This window comes from Leopardus geoffroyi, chromosome D4 (assembly GCF_018350155.1).
Source record: "Leopardus geoffroyi isolate Oge1 chromosome D4, O.geoffroyi_Oge1_pat1.0, whole genome shotgun sequence".
NCBI classification, from domain to species: Eukaryota; Metazoa; Chordata; class Mammalia; order Carnivora; family Felidae; genus Leopardus; species Leopardus geoffroyi.
Genome location: NC_059342.1, coordinates 13,030,336 through 13,038,229, shown reverse-complemented (window position 1 = coordinate 13,038,229; position 7,894 = coordinate 13,030,336). Strand labels below are relative to the sequence as shown.

General features: G+C 45.3%; 1 long non-coding RNA gene across 1 annotated transcript; it reads right to left on the bottom strand.

Annotated features, from left to right (window-relative positions):
- Window positions 1-4,249: 4,249 nt before the first annotated feature.
- On the bottom strand, window positions 4,250-6,167 carry LOC123593692. The gene is made up of 2 exons (XR_006710466.1): window positions 4,767-6,167; window positions 4,250-4,483 (listed from the first exon to the last, which is right to left on the bottom strand). It is a non-coding gene; the product is annotated as an uncharacterized LOC123593692 (long non-coding RNA).
- Between the last annotated feature and the right edge of the window lie 1,727 nt (window positions 6,168-7,894).

The following is a 7,894-nucleotide window of genomic DNA, read 5'->3' as shown; positions in this document are numbered from 1 at the left end:
CCTCCCCCGTTCATGCTCTGTGTCTCTCTGTCCCAAAAATAAATAAAAACGTTGAGAAAAAAAAAAAAATTTAAAAAAATAAAAAAAAAAACTCATGGATGTTGAATTTTTTCAAATGCTTTTTCTGCACCTGTTGAGATTATCATATGATTTTTATCCTTCATTTTGTTAATGTGGTGTATCACATTGATTGGTTTGTGGTACGAACCATCCCTGTTATTCCTGGAATAATCCCATTTGATCATGGTGAATAATCTTTTTAATGTACATTCTAATTTGGCTTGCTAATATTTTGTTGAGGATTTTTGTATATATATTCATCAGGGATGTTGGTCTGTGATTTTCTTTTCTTTTTTTTTTTTTTAATTTTGGAGTGCCTTGGATATCAGTATCAGGGTAATGCTGGCCCCATGGAATGACTTCAAAAGCATTCTTCTACTTCTATTTTTGGAATAGTTTGAGAAAGATAGATGCTAACTTTCCTTTAAATGTTTGGTAGAGGGGTGCCTGGGTGGCTCACTTGGTTAAGTGTCCAACTCTTGACTTCGGCTCAGGTCATGATCTCACAGTTTATGAGTTCAAGACCCACATAGGGTTCTGCACCAATGGTGCAGAGCCTACTTGGGATTTTCTCTCTCCCTCTTTCTCCCTTCCCCTCTACTCCCCACCCTCTCTCTCAAAATAAATAATTAAACATTAAAAACAGAATTTACCCGTGAAACCATTTGGTCCTGGATATCTGTTTGTTGGGGGTTTTTTATTTACTGATTCAATTTTGTCTGTTCAGATTTTGTTTCTTCAAAATTCAGTCTTGGAAGATTATATGCTTTTAGAAATGTCTATTTTTTCAAATTGTCCAATTTTGGGGCATATTATTTTCTGTAGTAGTCTCTTATAATCCTTGTATTATATTATGTTATATTATATATTATATATATTATACAATATATTATATTTGTATTTCTTTGGGTCAGTTGTAACTTCTCTTTCATTCGTGATTTTCTTTATTTGAGCCCTCTCTTATTTTTCTTGATGAATATGTCTGAAGGTTTATCAATTTTATTTATCTTTTCCAGGAACCAGCTGGTTTTTACCCTCTATTTGGTTTATTTCCCCTCTCACCTCTACTTTTCCTTCCTTCTACTAACTTTGGGCTTTGTTTATTCTTTTGTTGTTTTGTTGTTTCTTTAGGTATATTATTAGATTATTTATTTGAGACTTTTCTTGTTTCTTGAGGTAGGCTTCTATCACTATAAACTTCCCTCTTAGAACTGCTTTTGCTGCGTCCCAAAGATTTTGAACTGCAGTGTTTGCATTGTGATTTGTCTCCTGGTATTACTTGTTTCCTCTTTGATTTCGCTGTTGACACACTGGTTGTTTAGTAACTGTGTTGTTGAACACCCACGTGTTTGTGCATTTCCAGTTTTTTTCTTGTAACTGATTTCTAGTTTCATACTGCTGCAGTCAGGAAAGATGCTTGACATGATTTCAGTCTTCTTAATTGTATTGAGACTTGTTCTGTGGCCTGACATGTGATCTATCCGGGAGAATGTTCCAGGATGTACTTGAAAGGAATGTGTATTCTGCTTTGGAGAGGCCATCAGACCCCACTGAGGCTGCCCACCAGATATGGCAAGGTGGGAGCTTCTTTGGAGGGGAGCCTGCCAGGGTGGATCTGCCGGGGAACACCAGGGCTGGGGAAACAATGCTAGTGAGGTAGATGGAGAGTGTCAGGACTGGCTCGTGCAAATTTTCAGCTATCTATACTGAAGGAGGGCAAGAAAATGGCTCTCACCAACACTTGTGTTCCTGTAGAAAGCTCTACAGATCCCTGCCCCTCTGGCACACATCCTTAAATTAGTCAACAAACCTGTTTCATGTATAACCCAGGCACTTTTCAAACTGTTGCTTCCGTGCTGCATCCCAGGCTGAGTGATAAAGCCTGCTGGCTCTTTATGGATAGGGACTCAGTTTCCCATAGCCCTCTGTCTTCCCAGAGTTTAGCCCTACTGATTTTCAAAGCCAGATGTTATGGGTTCTCATCTGGGCTCCAGGACCCCAGAGCTGCGGGTGCCCAGTGTGGGGCTTGGTCCCCTCACTCACTCCTCCATGTTTGTGATCTCGCTCCCACTGATAGGTAGTCATGCTGGGTGTTTGGTTTCCAACTGCATCTTTTCCCTACTGACCTTTTCAATGTGACCTTCTCTTTATATGACTTTAGCTGTAGAAGATGTGTTCTTCTCGTCTTCAGGTGGTTTTTAGAATGAGTTCTTTTTTTTTTTTTTTTTTTAACGTTTATTTATTTTTGGGACAGAGAGAGACAGAGCATGAACGGGGGAGGGGCAGAGAGAGAGGGAGACACAGAATCGGAAGCAGGCTCCAGGCTCTGAGCCATCAGCCCAGAGCCTGACTGACACGGGGCTCAAACTCACGGAGTGTGAGATCGTGACCTGAGCTGAAGTCGGACGCTTTACCGACTGAGCCACCCAGGCGCCCCTAGAGTGAGTTCTAATACGTGTAGTTATTGGCTCAGTGTATCTACAAGAGGTCATAAGCTCAGGATCCTCCTACTCCACCATCTTCCCTGACTCTGGCAAATGGTTTTATGTCAAGGGTCAATACCACCTGATCAGTGGTGGCTCCTTAGAGAATTGTGTTGAGCAGGATTCTGAGACTTCATACAAACTCGGGAAGAAAGGTTAGCAATGGGCATAAGAGGGGGAAGTAGACATCTTCAATCTAGGCTCAATGCACTTTTTTTGCTTTTTCCTACATCCTCTAGCATCAACTGCTCAGTCAAAAAAAACTACTCATTGATACTCAAATACACTATCTAATCCTATTAACCACAAAGACCATCTATTTTCATGATTCCTATCTTCCTGTCTAGACTTCACTTGGCTCAACTTCCACTCATTAGAATCTTCACCTTATTCCTGTAATACTCTACCTTCACATTTTATAACTTATCCCTGCATTGAATATGTATCAACCTCATTTGTATTATAGTAACACATAAGTATTATATGTGTGTCTATGTATGTGTGTATGTGTATGCGTGTATTTCTGCCTTTCCCACTGGACGAGAAACTCTTTGAAGACAATGAACATATCTTACTTATCTCCCAACCCCTAGATCCTGTCCACTAACTTAGACATCGCAAATATTCAATAGCATTTTAGGGGATATAAGAACTGATTAAGAATTAATTAACTAATATTCTGATGGCGTAATAGTCAGAAAGTCACATGGAATATCCAGGGAACTGGAATCCTCTCAGAAATAGACACTCTTGTGGGAATCTCCCAGTTTCCATCAGTGATCCAAAAGACAGCAGCCCCCTGGCTCTGAGGTAGGCGGCACAGCTGCAAATTCAAGAGAAGAATCTCTTTCTGTGGGGTAGCGGCATGGCACTCAACACTTACAAAAGACTGCACGTGCCCACAAGACAAGCTTTGTGCCCCTTTCACCATCTGAGTTGTAGAAGATACGACTTACCCAATATCATATGTGCGCTCACAAGTAGGAGACTCACACTTCAAATCCATGACTCACATAAAGTTGTGCTCTTTTGCCTCACCAATGAGTTTGGGGTAAATTTTAGTATAGAGAGAGGAATCCCCTGCTATTAAAAATAACAATATTTTGGGAAGTACTGCTGCCTGTCCTACAGAGGTCTCATGCTCAGATCCTCCAAGTGGACCCCCTAAACCATTTGTCGGTGTGCCCCACAACTGGAGACTCAGCCCTAAAGACCAGGCAAAGATCGTTTTCAAAGAGAAATTTCAAACCACCTTACTTACCAACCACTGGCAGCTTCTTAAGCTGGTGATTTAATGAAGGCCGTCAACCCAAAGCCTTCGCTATCAATTCTCTCAGGCCATACAACACATTAGGGAGCACTATTTGTGATAACATGATAACTGAACAACTGAAAGAGAAGTCACAGGCATCATGGGGGGGGGGGGGGTTAGAGTCTTCCTTTCCCTTACAGGAAAATGGCTTTTGTTGTCCTTGTCCCTTTAATGCCTTAAAGGGAAGAAAGAAAGGGTAGGGGGGAGATGGTGAGAAGGAGGGAGGGTGCAGAGGGGAAGGGAAGAGAGAGAAGGAAGGAAAAAAGGGAGGGATGGAGGAAGGGAAAAAGAAGGAAAAAAGAAAGAAAAACATCAAGGAGAGATAATGACCGACTTGTTAATTTCCACAGTTGAAGCCCAGAGTCCTGACTTAAGACAAAGGACATCACAGGCATTTTGTTCATCCAAGAGCTGCAATGCTTGGGATTTGTCATTTTGCACAGTGCAAAGCCAACGATGCGAGCCAAAACCAGAGAGAACACAAGGATTTCAACAATTTGGGGGTTATCTTCCCTGCCTTTTCCCCTCTGTGTCTGTGTGATTCCTCAGACAAAGTGGGTTGGAGAAGTTCAAGCTCAGTTCACAGAAGAGAACATTCTGTACTCTGCACAACAGGCTGGGCTGCTCTCTGTAAAACAAAATCAACAGCATGATCTCAGCCGCGGCGGCGGCAGGCACCGCGCCGCCAACCCACGGCCCCGGCGTTTGAATAGAGCGGCTGTCAAAGGCGCCCCGCGGACGGTCCCCGGAGGTGCAGCCGCGCGCACATGCGCACCGCAGGCTCCCCCGCGCGCACATTCACACCCGCCCGGAGCCAGAGGCCGCAGAAACGACTTTCTGGCCCATTGTTACTTCTTCTCCCCAGCGGGTCAAGGAAGTCGTTTGGGTCTTTCTTTGGGGAGAGTAATTACCGCTGAAACATTTCCAAGGAAACCAGCCCCTGCGTGTTCGCTTGTGCTCTGGCGTTGACTGGAGCTTTGCTGTCGGTTTTGATGTTACTGTAATCAAACGACAGCAGCATTAACTCTGAATCTGCCCCCGCTTCTTTACTCAGGCAGGGAGAGGCCGGGAAAGAGGAGAGCTGGCTGCTTGCTGGGCCCCCTCACCCACCCTCTAAGCTTTTCCATTTCCTTCTGGATCCCTGTTTTGTTTTGTTTTTTCTTCTTTTGTCTGGAGGTTAGCGTGCAGTTCGGTAAATATTTATGGAGGGTATGTACGGTGTCAGGCACTGTCCGTAGAATACTATTCATGGCAAGATTTTTTTCCAGTGAAGAGAATACCTGGCCATGAGGCCCATCAGAAGAGGGAAGGTGTCAGGGAGAGGGATAGGATGTTTTCTGGGGAAGGTCTGGAGACTGAGGTACCAGAAGGCCTGAAGACAGGTGGGTGTTTTTCAGTACGAAACACAGACGCCTGGAATGAAACTGCTTCCCAGTGTTCTTTCCTGCCGAATCCAAGCCCAGCTGTTGGAGGAAGGAATGACAAGGAGAATGCGTAGCTGCCCACAGCAGGGCAGGAAAGTGTGGCCTCTGTGCCCCTTGAGGTCCCCTTCTCCTGTGCTGTTACAGGATGCAGAGACCAGCAGGGCTGAGCGGCAGGGTGGAGAGATGGCAAGAAGAAAACCCCGGGCTCCGGTGCTTGCCAGAGGCTTTGAATCCTGGGAAACCTGAGGCAAGATCCCCTGACCTTGTGCCCTGCGCCCTCCTCAGCTATTAACTAGAACCAGGACCACCGGCTTTGTAGAACTACTGCCTGCTGTAGAATTTAAGGAAACCATCTATGCCTTTGCATGGCATAGACTAGATAATAGATAGTAATGATTGTGATTCTTAACGCAAGTCCTGTTGAGAGAAAGCTATTAGCTGGTGTCAGCTGAGAACTTCCACCAGTGTGCCCTCTCGGATTTTCTTGCTCACGCGTTTGCACAGTTATTGACTTAGTAATGTCTGTTGAGCACCAACACCTAGCACTATGCTCTGTGCGAGGCACTGCCCCAGACAATGAGGCAACAAGAGCCTTGGAGATACTTGCCCACCTTTCAATGGAGCACAGTTTACACAGGGCTGTGGCAGAGCCCTGGGGCTCAATGAATGCTTCCTCGTAGCCTCCCTTTTTCATGCTCAAGCGCCTTCCTTGGGTTCCACACCATCTCTCTGGCTGTCCCAAGCCACCCCAGAGAGAAAGAAGCTTCTGGGGAGTAGGGATTGGCCGGGAACAGCCCTGATGCAAGACATTTCTCGGGACTGCCCTTCTAGAATGTAAACAGCCTTTCTCACTTCAGGACTGGAGCTCCTGCCAAGACTTTGAAAAACAAGTTACACAAGCACCTTTGGAGAGGTTGGACATGCTGCATCACGGCGGCTGCTATGTGGGGAGGCCGGGGGGGGGGGGGGGCGAGGAGGGGGGGTGTGGTATAGACAGTGTAGACAGAGGTAGCTCCATGGAACTCAGGGGCAATACATAAACCTAAAAACACAAGGCTCGCCAGGCTAGGAGTTCAGGAAAACACAAGCCCTCAGGTACCACACCAAGCCCCAACCTGTGGAAGGAGTCAGCCATTGATAAATTCACAGACATCCCTGCTACCATCACAGATACGATCCCAGAGTTCAGTGGAAGAATCGTCTGCCTTTAGAGCCAGGGCCCAGGCTGAGGTGGGGCTCTCCTGGAGCTGGTCACCGTGACATCCTGCATTCTTTCTCCCCCATGAAGATCACCTCCCTGACTAGACCCACCACACGGAGGGCCCTGTTTAAAATTTCGGCAGCAGGCAACCTGTCGCAAAAGTGCTACCCCCCTGCCTCCATTGGAGTCCTTTGCCAAAAGCAACTGCCAACTCTCGCCAGTTGCAAATGGAATTTCTCAGAATACCAGAGTGTGCATGGGGCAGTAAAAGCAAAACCCTAGGGATCTGAGGTAGACCAAGCTAAATAAATTCGAGGACTAGGCAATTGACCAAGATCTCAGAGGGAGGAAATGAAGGGAAGTTGTTCCCAGAGAATTAGGCAAGATTTCATACAACCCACACACATTTGATGGGAGAAGAGCCTAAGAGAATGACGTTGGTCGCCCATTCATTATGTGCCAGGCACTTGACATACATTCTCTCATTTAATCCCCACAATAATCCTATACAGCAGCTAGTGATGTTATTTCGGACTCACACAGCTTTAGAAATGAGCCCACCGTCATGCAGCCAAGTACCTGGCAGAGTACTTAAACCCAAGCCTCTCCAGCATAGGAGCCCAGGTTCCTATCATTGCGCTATTCTGCCTCCTCGCATGTAAGGATCTTATTAGAATACTGTTGGAATCATGTTGCACATTTATTTAGGATTTACAGAGGGCAAAGTCTCAAGTAGAAGTCTTGACATCAAGCCCCACCCTCCAGTCTCATGTATTCACCTTCTCTCAGTATGTATACTCAATCAGCAATGGTTATTGAGCTTCCAGGGGACATTGTGCTATGTTCTCTGGGGGATAGAAGGGTCAGTTATGCATGGGTGCTGCCTTCAAGGAACTTACAGTCTGTCTGGATAGGGTGGGTTGTGCTACAATAATACTTTATGTTATTAATTATTCAAATCACCTCTAAAGATAATGTTGTGATACAACACAGCAAAGGTCTACTTCTCACTCACGCCGTGTTTCCATTATGAATCTGCTGGACCTTCCTTACTCAAGAACCCAGGCTGATAAACAGTTCACCAGATATTTCTAACACTGCCAGTCACTATGTCAGGAGAAAGACAGAGTGATTGATCACTCACCAGCTCTTAACGCTTCTTCCTCTGAAAGCTTCCTCCACAAAGGGGGCTCATGTCAATTCTGCTTACATTTCACTGGGCAAAGCAAATTAAATACGCTCACATAACCACATAACTTGAAGGGGTTAGATAAGCACACACCTACCCCAAGCCTGGAACTGGGGGCAGGGGAGGAAACCCTTGAAATTTTAGTAAATCTAATCATTCTGGGACCACATTCTGGGAAGAAGAATGATCTCAAAACCTCCCACTTCCAAATTCCACAATAATGTA